The sequence below is a fragment of the Echinops telfairi genome, unplaced genomic scaffold, assembly GCF_000313985.2.
Source record: "Echinops telfairi isolate 266 unplaced genomic scaffold, ASM31398v2 ScPeMD7_18;HRSCAF=68, whole genome shotgun sequence".
Classification (NCBI taxonomy): domain Eukaryota; kingdom Metazoa; phylum Chordata; class Mammalia; order Afrosoricida; family Tenrecidae; genus Echinops; species Echinops telfairi.
In genome coordinates, this window is record NW_022103915.1 from 6,105,597 (window position 1) to 6,115,973 (window position 10,377).

Consider the following 10,377-nt stretch of genomic DNA (forward strand, 5'->3'; position numbering starts at 1 on the left):
ATTTTTGCCTGTCTACATACCTACCTATGTATCTTCCTTTATCTATCTATCCATCCATCCATCCATCTATCATCTAGCTATCTATCTATCCATCCATCTATCATCTATCTATCTATCTATCTATCTATCTATCTATCTATCTATCTATCATCTATCTAAGACCTGGTGGCTTAGTGGGCTACACACAGAGCTGGTTAACTACAAGGTCAGTGGTTTGAACCCACCAGCCACTCCATGGGAGGAAATTGACACTGTCTACTCCCATAAAAGTTTCAAGTCTTGGGAAGCAAAAGCGACAGTTCTGTGCTGTCCTGTGGGGTCGCTATGAGTCAGAATCGACTTGATGGCAGAGTCTTTTGGGTTCATTCTAGTATCCACCCACCCACCCATCCATCCATCCATCCATCCATCTGTCCATCCATCCATCCATCTCATCTCATCTATCTATGTATCTGTCATCCTTCTATCACTCTCTAGTGCCTATCTAGCCTTCCATCCATTCCTCCATCCATCTCTCCAGCTCAGTCATATCTCTAGCACATGACATGCAGTGGTTACGTTTGGTATGAAAACATTCTGTTGCTTATTTTTAAATGGGTCAGGGGTGGGGGTGGGGCACTGAGAGACATGTGGTTGTGAAACCCCAGCCTGAGGCACACAGGCAAAACTGTTTGCTCACCCTGGGTTTGCTCAAGGGTGCCTGCTGCTCTTCTGCCAGGTTTTCTTGCTCACACCATTGATGTCCCCTTAATGCATGCGGGTCCATGGGGATGGGTTGGGGCCCTGGGCTGGGGGTTGGGCAAGGATGGCGATGCAAAGGGCACCTACTTTATGTCTTACCTGGGTGCTCAGCCTCCAGGGGGTCCAGGCCCAGCCCCCAAGCCTCCTGCTTCCCCACTCTTGTGGTGGGGAGTCCATCTCATGCCCACCTGTCCCCATCACCTATGTTCCCTGTGACAACCACGTCCAAGTGCTGGTCTCTCAGTTACTGTGGGTTCCATTGTCGTGTCCACTCGGTCACTCTCACCTGTGACCATCGTGTCCAGGGGCTGGCCCGCCCCTGTGGGTGCCGTACTCTCAGGGCCCCACCACCTCCGTCTGCTCTTCATCATCATCCGGGCCCTGCACCTCATCCTGCCACCACGGAACCGGCCTCCCAGCGGCATCGCCTGCCCCCCTCCATCACGCCTCTGGTCTCCCTCTGGCCTCCAGGGCCTTGTACACTCTAGGCTTTCATTCATTGTCGCACACTCAGTGAAGGCCTACTGTGTGCCAGGCCCTCTGCCGGGCATCGAGTGGGGGAAGGCGCCCCCCTGGAGACACTTGCACCGAGGATGCAGTCGAACTGGGCTGGACCTGTTGGGCTGGAGGGCAGGGTGGGGCTTGATGTCTGACAACTGTCGGGGTGGGGAGGAGGAGGAGGAGCCGGAGAAGGAAAGGGGCCCTAAGACCCGGGTGGGGTGGGCGTGGGCGCCTGTACAGGGAGGTCAACTATGTCCTCGTTCTCCATCAAGGGTGGTTCCCCCAGATTGCCTCTCTGGTCCCCGCCCCCCAACCACTAAGCCCCCAGCAGGCATCGTAGACCCTGTCCAGGCAAGACTCACACCCTCAAGCAGAGAAGAGACGTTGCCAATCCAAGGTCTGCAGATGCCTTGCAGGGAAAACATTGCCTGATGGGTTGGCTCTCGATAATCTCCTCCTCAGCTGGGAACGATAATTCGAAGCCACTAGTTGCAGGTGCTGGGGCTCCTGGGCAGGCCCAAGGCGCCTGGTGGGCTGGTTTCTGAGGGTTCTTTGAAGGCCCTTGGGGAGAAAGTGTCACCCTAACCTTTGAGTAGATAGGGGTAGGGTCTGTGTGAAAGCCAGAGTCAAGGGCCTCATGGCTTCCGGACGTCATCTCTTGTTCAACTCATCATTTTCACCTGGGGTCAGGGGTCCCGGCCAGCATGCTGGGCTGTGAGGAGCTAAAGGGAGATTTATGTTGGGCTCAAGGCCAGCTGTGGCCTTTGCTCACTTGTGGTTCCTCCCCAGGTAGGGGAGACCACAGCTGGTGACAGGTTGGCTCAGGGAGTAACTTGTCTCATCTCTTCTCCTTGCTCAGCCCTTGAGTGGCTTCCAGGCTGAGAGCGCACCCACGGCGGACACCTTGGAGGAGGAGAGGACCTGCTGTGGGAAAGGTGAGGGCCAGGTCCAGTGTATGGAGTGGGCGGGGTTTCAGGGGTCGGGGGAGCTGATGGGGGTGGTGGTCAAAGTGGGACATCTCTGTAGACCCTAGAGCATAGTTTACAGAAAGAAAGTGCCTTGCACAGCCGTGTCTTTGCTGCTTTGGGGCTGTGCAAGGCACTTTCTTTCTGTAACATGATGGTGCTGGAGGCTGGGCCTGTGTCAGGCCGTGTACTAGAGTGTCAGTATCCACGGTGGGTGTCTGAACCCAGGGTTCCCACGAAGACCCTGGGTGCCCCGAGGAAACAGCCTCAGGCTTGTCTTCTATGCCCCCTTTGGTGACGGGAGTGCCCTGGGCAATAGGGTCAGGTGGGCCATGGAGAAGGCTGGCCAACTTCATGAGGGGCTTCAAAGTTTGCAGACTTGAAATACAATTGGCTCCCGCACTTTGATTTGTGTCTGATTTGGAAGTGGCATGGCCAGGGGTGGGCCGGAGGGCTTCGTGGGATGAGATGGCCCTAGGTCACCCCTCTTCGCCCCCATGGGTATGTCCATGAGGGTGCAAGACTGTCTGTGGAAAAGACCCTTTGACCCTCTGAGACACTCAGTTCTTGTCGAGGAGGCCACCCCGTCATTGGTCCCGTAGCTGTTTTGGACCCGGCTGGACAGTCCTGGGGGCCCCAGAAATTGTTGGACAGCGTAGGCGGGGTTTGCGGAGCAAAGGGACCATCCCTGTGGGCTCAGTTCTTCCTGGCAGAGGCCCCAGTGGTGCCTGCTGTCATCCCTCGCACTGAGCAAAGTCCGTTTGGGGGGTCCCTGGATTCATAGGACTTGGGGGAGTGCAGTGGGGCCTCACTGGAAGTTGGGGGGGCGGGATTGCACTTCACAATCCCTTCAGGGTGCTTCTCCTTGCCCCCTACCCCCATGATTGACCTATTTTCAAGGACGTTGTGTGTGTAGGGGGTGGGTGTCTCTGGTCAGGCCCCCTAGGGGAGCAAGGAGGCTAGGGTGGGGGCTGGGCTCTGCAGAGCTGCAGTGGGTGTGCCATCTGGGCTGGCGGTCCTTCACGGTCACTGCTCTAACCACTAGCAACAAGCGTGCCATCGGCTGCCTGCCTCGGGCGCTTGCCCCCACGCTTCTGGGAGGAGGGTCACGGCCCATAGTCAGTAGGTGGGGGGTGGGAATGGCTTCATCCAGGTGTTGGTGGCCAGTTACCCAGCTCCTCCATGATGCCTTTCTTCTTCCCCTTCAACCACATGCAGCCCCCGGACCCTCCTCCGACCCTGCCCGCCTCTCCCTGCCTGGCCCTTCCTCTCCTTCCATGGTGTTCCCACTTCCTGGCAGGGAGGGCCTGGGGCTGGGCAAGGCTGCCCCCCCCTCGCTGAGCACTTGGCCAACCTTTGACGCATGGGCCAGAGGTGGTGTGATGGGGGCAGCCTGGGATGTGGTTCTCAGAGAAGCCCCTGCTACCTGGACAGGCAGATGTGACAGAGAAGGGTGCCCTGGACCGAGACCCTGGGAGAAGGGTCTCCTTGAGGGGCCTTGGTCTCTACCCAGGACTGTTGATGACCAGGAGGCCAAGGCCCCTCTCAGGCGGCCTCTTACTCTCGACAGGCATCTCCCCTCCCGCACCCCCACACTTCTTCAGCTTTTCTGGCCATTAGCCAGAACTTTCCACGGGCACCTCTTTCTGCCTCTTGAACCAGCCCTGCCCAAGCCCGATGTCCTGGTGTGCGTTAGACCCCACACTTGGCAGGCTGCCACTGGGTCACACCTCTGTACTCCTAGAAGCATCAAATTAACCCACTAACCAAACCAGCCCTGGAAGCCAGCCCAGGGGCACATGGTGGGTGGGTGACGAGAGGGGGGTCCTTGGCTCAAGTAGAAGCTTGGGGTCCATGCCTCTTCCCCTCTCTCTCCCCCCCTCCTCATTTCCTCTGCCCCTTCTCCTCACCCCTGCTCCACACTGCCCCAACTCAGCCTTTCGTTGGCAAACCATTGCCGGTTGTGGTGTCAGGATGAACCCGGTAGCCCTTATTGGGTTGAGGGAGGGGCCCCGGTGAGGGATAGTCTGCACAAAGGCCAGGAGGGAGGGTGGGGGGGGTTTCTGGCTGGGCTCTTGCTGGGGGGAGGTTTGCGTCTAGATGTGTGATCAAGATGCCATCATTGAAGACTATGACCGGCCCTCCGGTTGCCTTTGCTCTGCCAGGGTGCCCAGCCCGTACCTCTCAGGGACCGAAGGACAAGGCCCAGCATCTTTCTCTGCGGTGTTCTGGCTCCATTGGGGACCCTGCCACCACCCAGGGAGCTTCTCACTTAGGGAAGCGGACAGCTCTCCTTTCTCCGCTGCCCGCCCTCGCTCCTTCCTCTCCTTCCTCCCTTTCCTTTTTCTTCCCTTCCTCATCCCACACTCCCTTCCTGGCCACTGCTCCTCTGCTTCCCTCCTCCTCTTACTGCCTCTCCCCTGCTTTCCCCCTTCCTTCTCAGCCTCTTCTTCCTCTGCCACCTCTCTCTCCCCTCCCTCTCCCCCTCTCCCCCTCTTCTGTCATCTGTCACCTTCTCCCAAGTCCTTCTCCTTGCCCCCATGTCTCCCCCGCCCCTCCCCCCCCTTTTACCTCTCATCCCATCTCCCCTTCCTCCTCCATCCCTCCTCTTCCTCCTCCGATCCTCCTGCTTCTTCCTCCCCTCCCCTCCTCTTTTATCCCTACCTTCTCCCTGCCCTATCCCTCTTCTCTATGGTCCCTTCCTCTGTATTTCCCCTTCTCCGCCCTCCTCCTTGTCCTCCTCCCCTGTGTCTCCTCTCTTCCTCCTCCCTCTGCTTTCCCTCCTCCCCTCCATCCATGTCCTTCTTTGCTGCCCCCTCCACCCCACCCTGCCCTGTTCTTTGCTTCTCTCTTCCTCAATCTCTCCTCTCCCTCCTCCTTCTGCTCCTGTCCCCTTCTCTGTCCCTCTCTACTCTCCATCTCCTCTCTTGTCAGCCCTCCTTTTCCCCTTTTTTTTTTCTTTTTTCCCCCTTCCTTTTTCCTTGGGCTCCCTCTCTTCCCTTCTTCTCCATCTGTGATTCATCTCGTTTCTTCCCCAGCTCTCCCTCCTCCTCCATTGCTCACCCCTCCTCCACCTGCCTGCCTCCGCCTCTCCCTTCCTCTCTCTCTTCTCTTCTTCCATGTCTCCTCTCATCCTCCACCTCTCCCCTTCCTCCAACTCTCTCCTTCTCCTCTCTCTCCCCTTCATCTATTTCTCCTCTCCTCCTCCATGGCTCCCATCTCCAGTTCTACCCCCTCTTCCAACGCTCTCCTCTTCTAGCCCCCTTTCCTCTATTTATATTCTCCTCCTCCCTCTATCCCAGTCTCTCCACTCTCCATTGCTCCTCCTCTCTCTGCCCTCTCTCCCCTCTACTTTCCTCTCGTCTCCATCTCTCCCTTCTGCCTCCATATTGTTCCTCTTGTCCCCTCCGGGTCCCCTCCCTTCTCCCCTCCCTCCCCCACTTCTATTTCTCCTTCCTCCATCCCCCTCCATCCCTCTCCTCCTCCGCTATCTCTCCCTTTTTCAACTTCTCTTCTGGTCTTCCCTCTCTCTTTCCTCCTCCTCTACCCCCTTTTCTACTCTTCTCCACTTCCCCCTTCTCCACCTCTCCCTCCCCTCCCCCTCCTCTCTCTGCATCCCTCCTCTCCCTCCATTTCTGTTCCTCCTCCATATCCCTATCTTCTCTTCTTCTTTTCTCTCCCCCTCCTCTGTCTCTCCCTTTCCTCCTTCCTCCCTCACCTTTCTCTTCTAAGCCTCCTCCTCCTCCTCTCTCTCTCCTTTCCCTCTCATCTCCCTTCTCCTCCATCTCTCCACTCTTCGCCCAACGCTACCCCTCCCCTCCCCCTCCACTCCTCATTTACTCCTGTTCCCTCCCTCCTTGATCTTCTATCCTCATTACCCCCACCTATCCCTCCTCCGCCTTGCCCTCCTCTAGTCTCCCTTCTTTCCTCATCACAGCCCCCCAATCTCCACTCTGCCTTTCTACCTCCGTCTCTCCCCCTTTCTTCATCTCGCTCCTCCCTTCTCCTCCCATCTCGCTCCTCCCTTCAGTCTGCCCCTCCCCTCTCCATCTCTCTGCTTCCTGCCCTTTTCACCTCTGGTGTCTTCATCCTCCCCTCGGCCTGCCCTTCTTCCCTCGCTCCATCTCCCTTTTTCTCCTCCTCCCGCCTCTGCTTCATCTCTTCCCATCTCAGCTGCATCGCCTCCTCCATCCCTCCCCTTCTCCCTCCTCCTCCCCTTCCCCATCCCTTCCCTCTTCTGCCATCTTGACTCTTCTTCTACCCCATTCCCTCCCTCCATCCCTCCTCCTCCAGCTCTCTCTTTCCTCCTCCTCCCCCTTCCCTCTTCCTCCACCTTGACTCACCTTCTACATCTTCCCCTTCATCCCTCCTCCTCCCTCTCTCTTTCCTCCTCTGTCTCCCCTTCTCTCTCCTCCACCTTGACTCTCCTACATCTTTCCCCCATCGATCCCGCATACTCCACCTCTCCGCCTCCTCCTCCCCCTCCTCTCTTCCTCCACCTGACTCACTTTCTACACCTTTCCCTCCATCCATCCCTCCTCCTCCATCTGTCTTTCCGCCTCCTCCAGCCCTCCTCTCTTCCTCCATCTTGACTCTCCTTCTACATCTTTCCCTTCAACCATTCTTCCTCCTCCATCTCTCTTTCCTCCTTCTACTCCCCTTCTCTCTTCTTCTATCTTGACTCTCCTACATCTTTCCCTCCATCCATCCCTCTTCCTCCACCTCTCTCTTTCCTCCAACTTGACTTTCCTTCTACATCTTTCCCTCCTTCCATCTCTCCTCCCCTTCCCTCTTCCTTCATCTTGACTCGCCTGCTACATCTTTCCATTCAACCAACCCTCCTCCTCCATCTCTCTTTCCTCCTCCTCCTCCCCTTCCCTCTTCTTCCATCTTGAATCACCTTCTACAGCTTTCCCTCCATCCATCCCTCCTCCTCCATCTCTCTTACCTCCTCCTCCTCCCCCTTCCATCTTCCTCCATCTTTGCTCTCCTTCTACTTCTTTCCCTCCATCCATTCCTCCTCCTCCATCTCTCTTACCTCCTCCCCTTCCCTCTTCTTCCATCTTGACTCTTCTTCTACATCTTTCCCTTCATCCATTTCTCCTCCTCCATCGTCTTTCCTCCTCATCCTCCCCTTCCCTCTTCTTCTATCTTAATTCTCCTTCTACATCTTTCCTTCCATCCATCCCTCTTCCTTCTCTCTCTTTCCTCCTCCTCCTCCTTCTCTTCCCTCTTCTCTCCTGACTCACCTACATCTTTCTCTCCATCTATCCCTCCTCCTCTATCTCTCTTTCTTCCTCCTCCTCCCCCCCTCTTCTTCCATCTTGACTCACCTACATCTTTCCTTCCATCCATCCCTCCTCCTCCATCTCTCTCTTTCCTCCTCCTCCTCCTCTTTTCCTCCACCTTAACTCACCTTGTATATCTTTGCCTCCATCCATCCCACCTCCCCCTTTCCTCTTGCTCCATTTTGACTCTCCTTCAACATCTTTCCCTCCATCCATCCCTCCTCCTTGATCTCTCGCTTTCCTCCTCCCCTTCCCTCTTCGTCCATCTTGACTCACCTTCTACATCTTTCCCTCCACCCATCCCTCCTCCTCCCTCTCTCCTCCTCCCCCTTCCCACTTTCTTCACCTTGACTTACCTTCTACATCTTTCCCTCCTTCCATCTCTCCTCCTCCATCTCTCTCTTTCCTCCTCCTCCTCTTCCCTCTTCTTATATCTTGACTCACGTTCTACATCTTTCCTTCCATCCATCCCTCCTCCAACTCTTTCCTCCTCCTCCGCCTCCCCCTTCCCTCTACCTCCATCTTGACTCTCCTTCTACATCTTTCCTTCCATCTGTCCCTCCTCCTCCTCCATTTCTCTCTTTCCTTTTCCTCCCCCCTCTTCTCTTCCTCCACCTGATTCACCTTCTAAATCTTTCCCTCCATCCATCCCTCCTCCTCCACCTCTCTATTTCCTCCTCCCCCTTCCCTCTTCCTCCATCTTGACTCATCTTCTAAATCTTTCCCTCCATCCATCCCTCCTCCCCTTCCCTCTTCCTCCATCTTGACTCTCCTTCTACATCTTTCCCTCCCTCCATCCCTCCTCCTCCATCTCTTTCCTCCTCCTCCTCCCCCTTCCCTCTTCCTCCATCTTGCCTATCCTTCTACTAGTTTCACTCCATCTATTCCTCCTCCTCCATCTCTCTCTTTCCTCCTCCCCCTTCCCTCTTCCTCCATCGTGACCCACCTTCTACATCTTTCCCTTCATTCATCCCTGCTCCCCCATCTCTCTCTTTCCTCCTCCTCTGCCTCCCCTTCCCTCTTCCTCCATCTTGACTCTCCTTCTACGTCTTTCCCTCCATCCATCCCTCATCCTCCATCTCTCTCTTTCCTCCTCCCCCTTCCCTCTTCCTCCATCTTGACTCTCCTTCTACATCTTTCCCTCCTTCCATCTCTCCTCCTTTATCGCTCTCTTTCCTCCTCCACTTCTCTTTTCCTCTCCTTTCTTTCCTGGTTGCACCTCTTCTTGCGCCACCCTTCCCCTGTCTCCTCTTTCTCTCCCCTACCTTCTCAACATTCCCTTCTCCACCTCCCTCTCCCTTCCTCACCAGCCTGTCTCTTGCCCCCTTTCCTCTGCCTTATCATCTACCCTCCTAATAATTCTTCAACTGTGACCTCACTTCTCCTTCAGCTCCAGCTTTCTCGCAGTTTTCATCTGATCTCCAAGAGGTGGACCGTCTTGTCCACAGTGGACCAGTGATTTTCTACCATCTGTAGGAGGCAAGGTTTCCTGGAGGCTGAGTGGCTCAGCCCTTTTGCCTAGTTCCCCGTACTTGTTCATCTCTGTCTTTTCTAGGGTGGCTTCTCTTCGCCACTGGCCTGCTTCAGAAGACTTTCTGCTACCCTGGGATGGTGGAGATGATTGTGAACCCTCTCCTCAGTTATGGGAGACCCGGAACTAAGGTCAGGAAGAGAGCAACTCTGTTGGGCTACAGGGGTTGGGGGACGGATGGGAGTCAGATGTGGGCACAGGCTTGACTGTATTGCTGTCTCACCTTTGGGAGGGAGGTGGGGGCCCTCTAGGGAAGGGGAAGGAGGGGATTGGAAGCAACTGATAAGAGCTAATGCAGAGGTCTTTGTCAGGGAGACTGGATCGGATGCACAGACTCCTGGAGAGGGGAAGCCCAGACCAACCCAGACCCGAGTGGTGAGTGGTTTCCCTGCCTGGAGCCTCTGTGGCTCCATGTTCCAGAAGCAGGCTGTGTGTACAAGGCCTGGAGCCCGATGAGACGTGAATGGCCCGCTGAAAGCCAGCTTACCTGGGGCGGGGCTGAGGGGCAGCTGGGAGGCAGTTGCGTGCACAGTTGGTTGTGGGAGGACTCGATGGCCCATGTGGGTGCTGATCTTTCCTGGTGGGTCCCCATTGCCCAGAGCAGCCAGATGTCCCAGGTTCTTATCTGTGATGCTGTAACTACACATGTCACGGACACTTAACGATCTTCTTGTATTTCAGGAGACTCAAAGGTTTGTTTTCTGCGCTTTAATGGTTTTAGGGTGTTGGGTGCCGGTAGCGCGTGGGGTTGGTTTTGTCAGTAGTACTCTCGGCCTTGGGGCCTGAGAGGTCCTTCTTGCATTTGTAGAACAGCAGGACCTCATGAGAGAGTATGTACGCAGGAGTGTGAGTATGAGCATCCATGCATGCTGCGGGGAGTGTGTGTGTGTGTGTGTGTGTGTGAGAGAGAGAGAGAGAGAGAGAGAGAGAATGGGTGGTAGATAGCTCTGTGTTGTGGAAAGGGTGTCAGGGTGTCTTTGTCAGACCGTTTGGATGTGATTGCAGTGTGTGTGAATGTGAGTGTGGCCTATGTGTCTAGGGCTACGCGTGGGAGGGAGCGTATGTGAGAACCTGTGTAGTATGTGTGTCATCACTGTAGGTGAACTCGCAAGTCTCACTGGGCATCTTGGCCCCACAGTAGGCAGCCCCTCATCAATGCTTCCCTCAGCTTCTCCCTCTGGGAGGGTGGTTCTGGCTGTGGGGGGAGGGGTGGTAGTGGCTGATACACCCACTCTTATTCTCTCTTTTTTTATAATCAATTTATTGGGGCTCATACAATTCATCACAATACATAGATCAATTGTGTAGAGCACATCTATACATTTGTTGCCCTCATCATTCCCAAAATTCG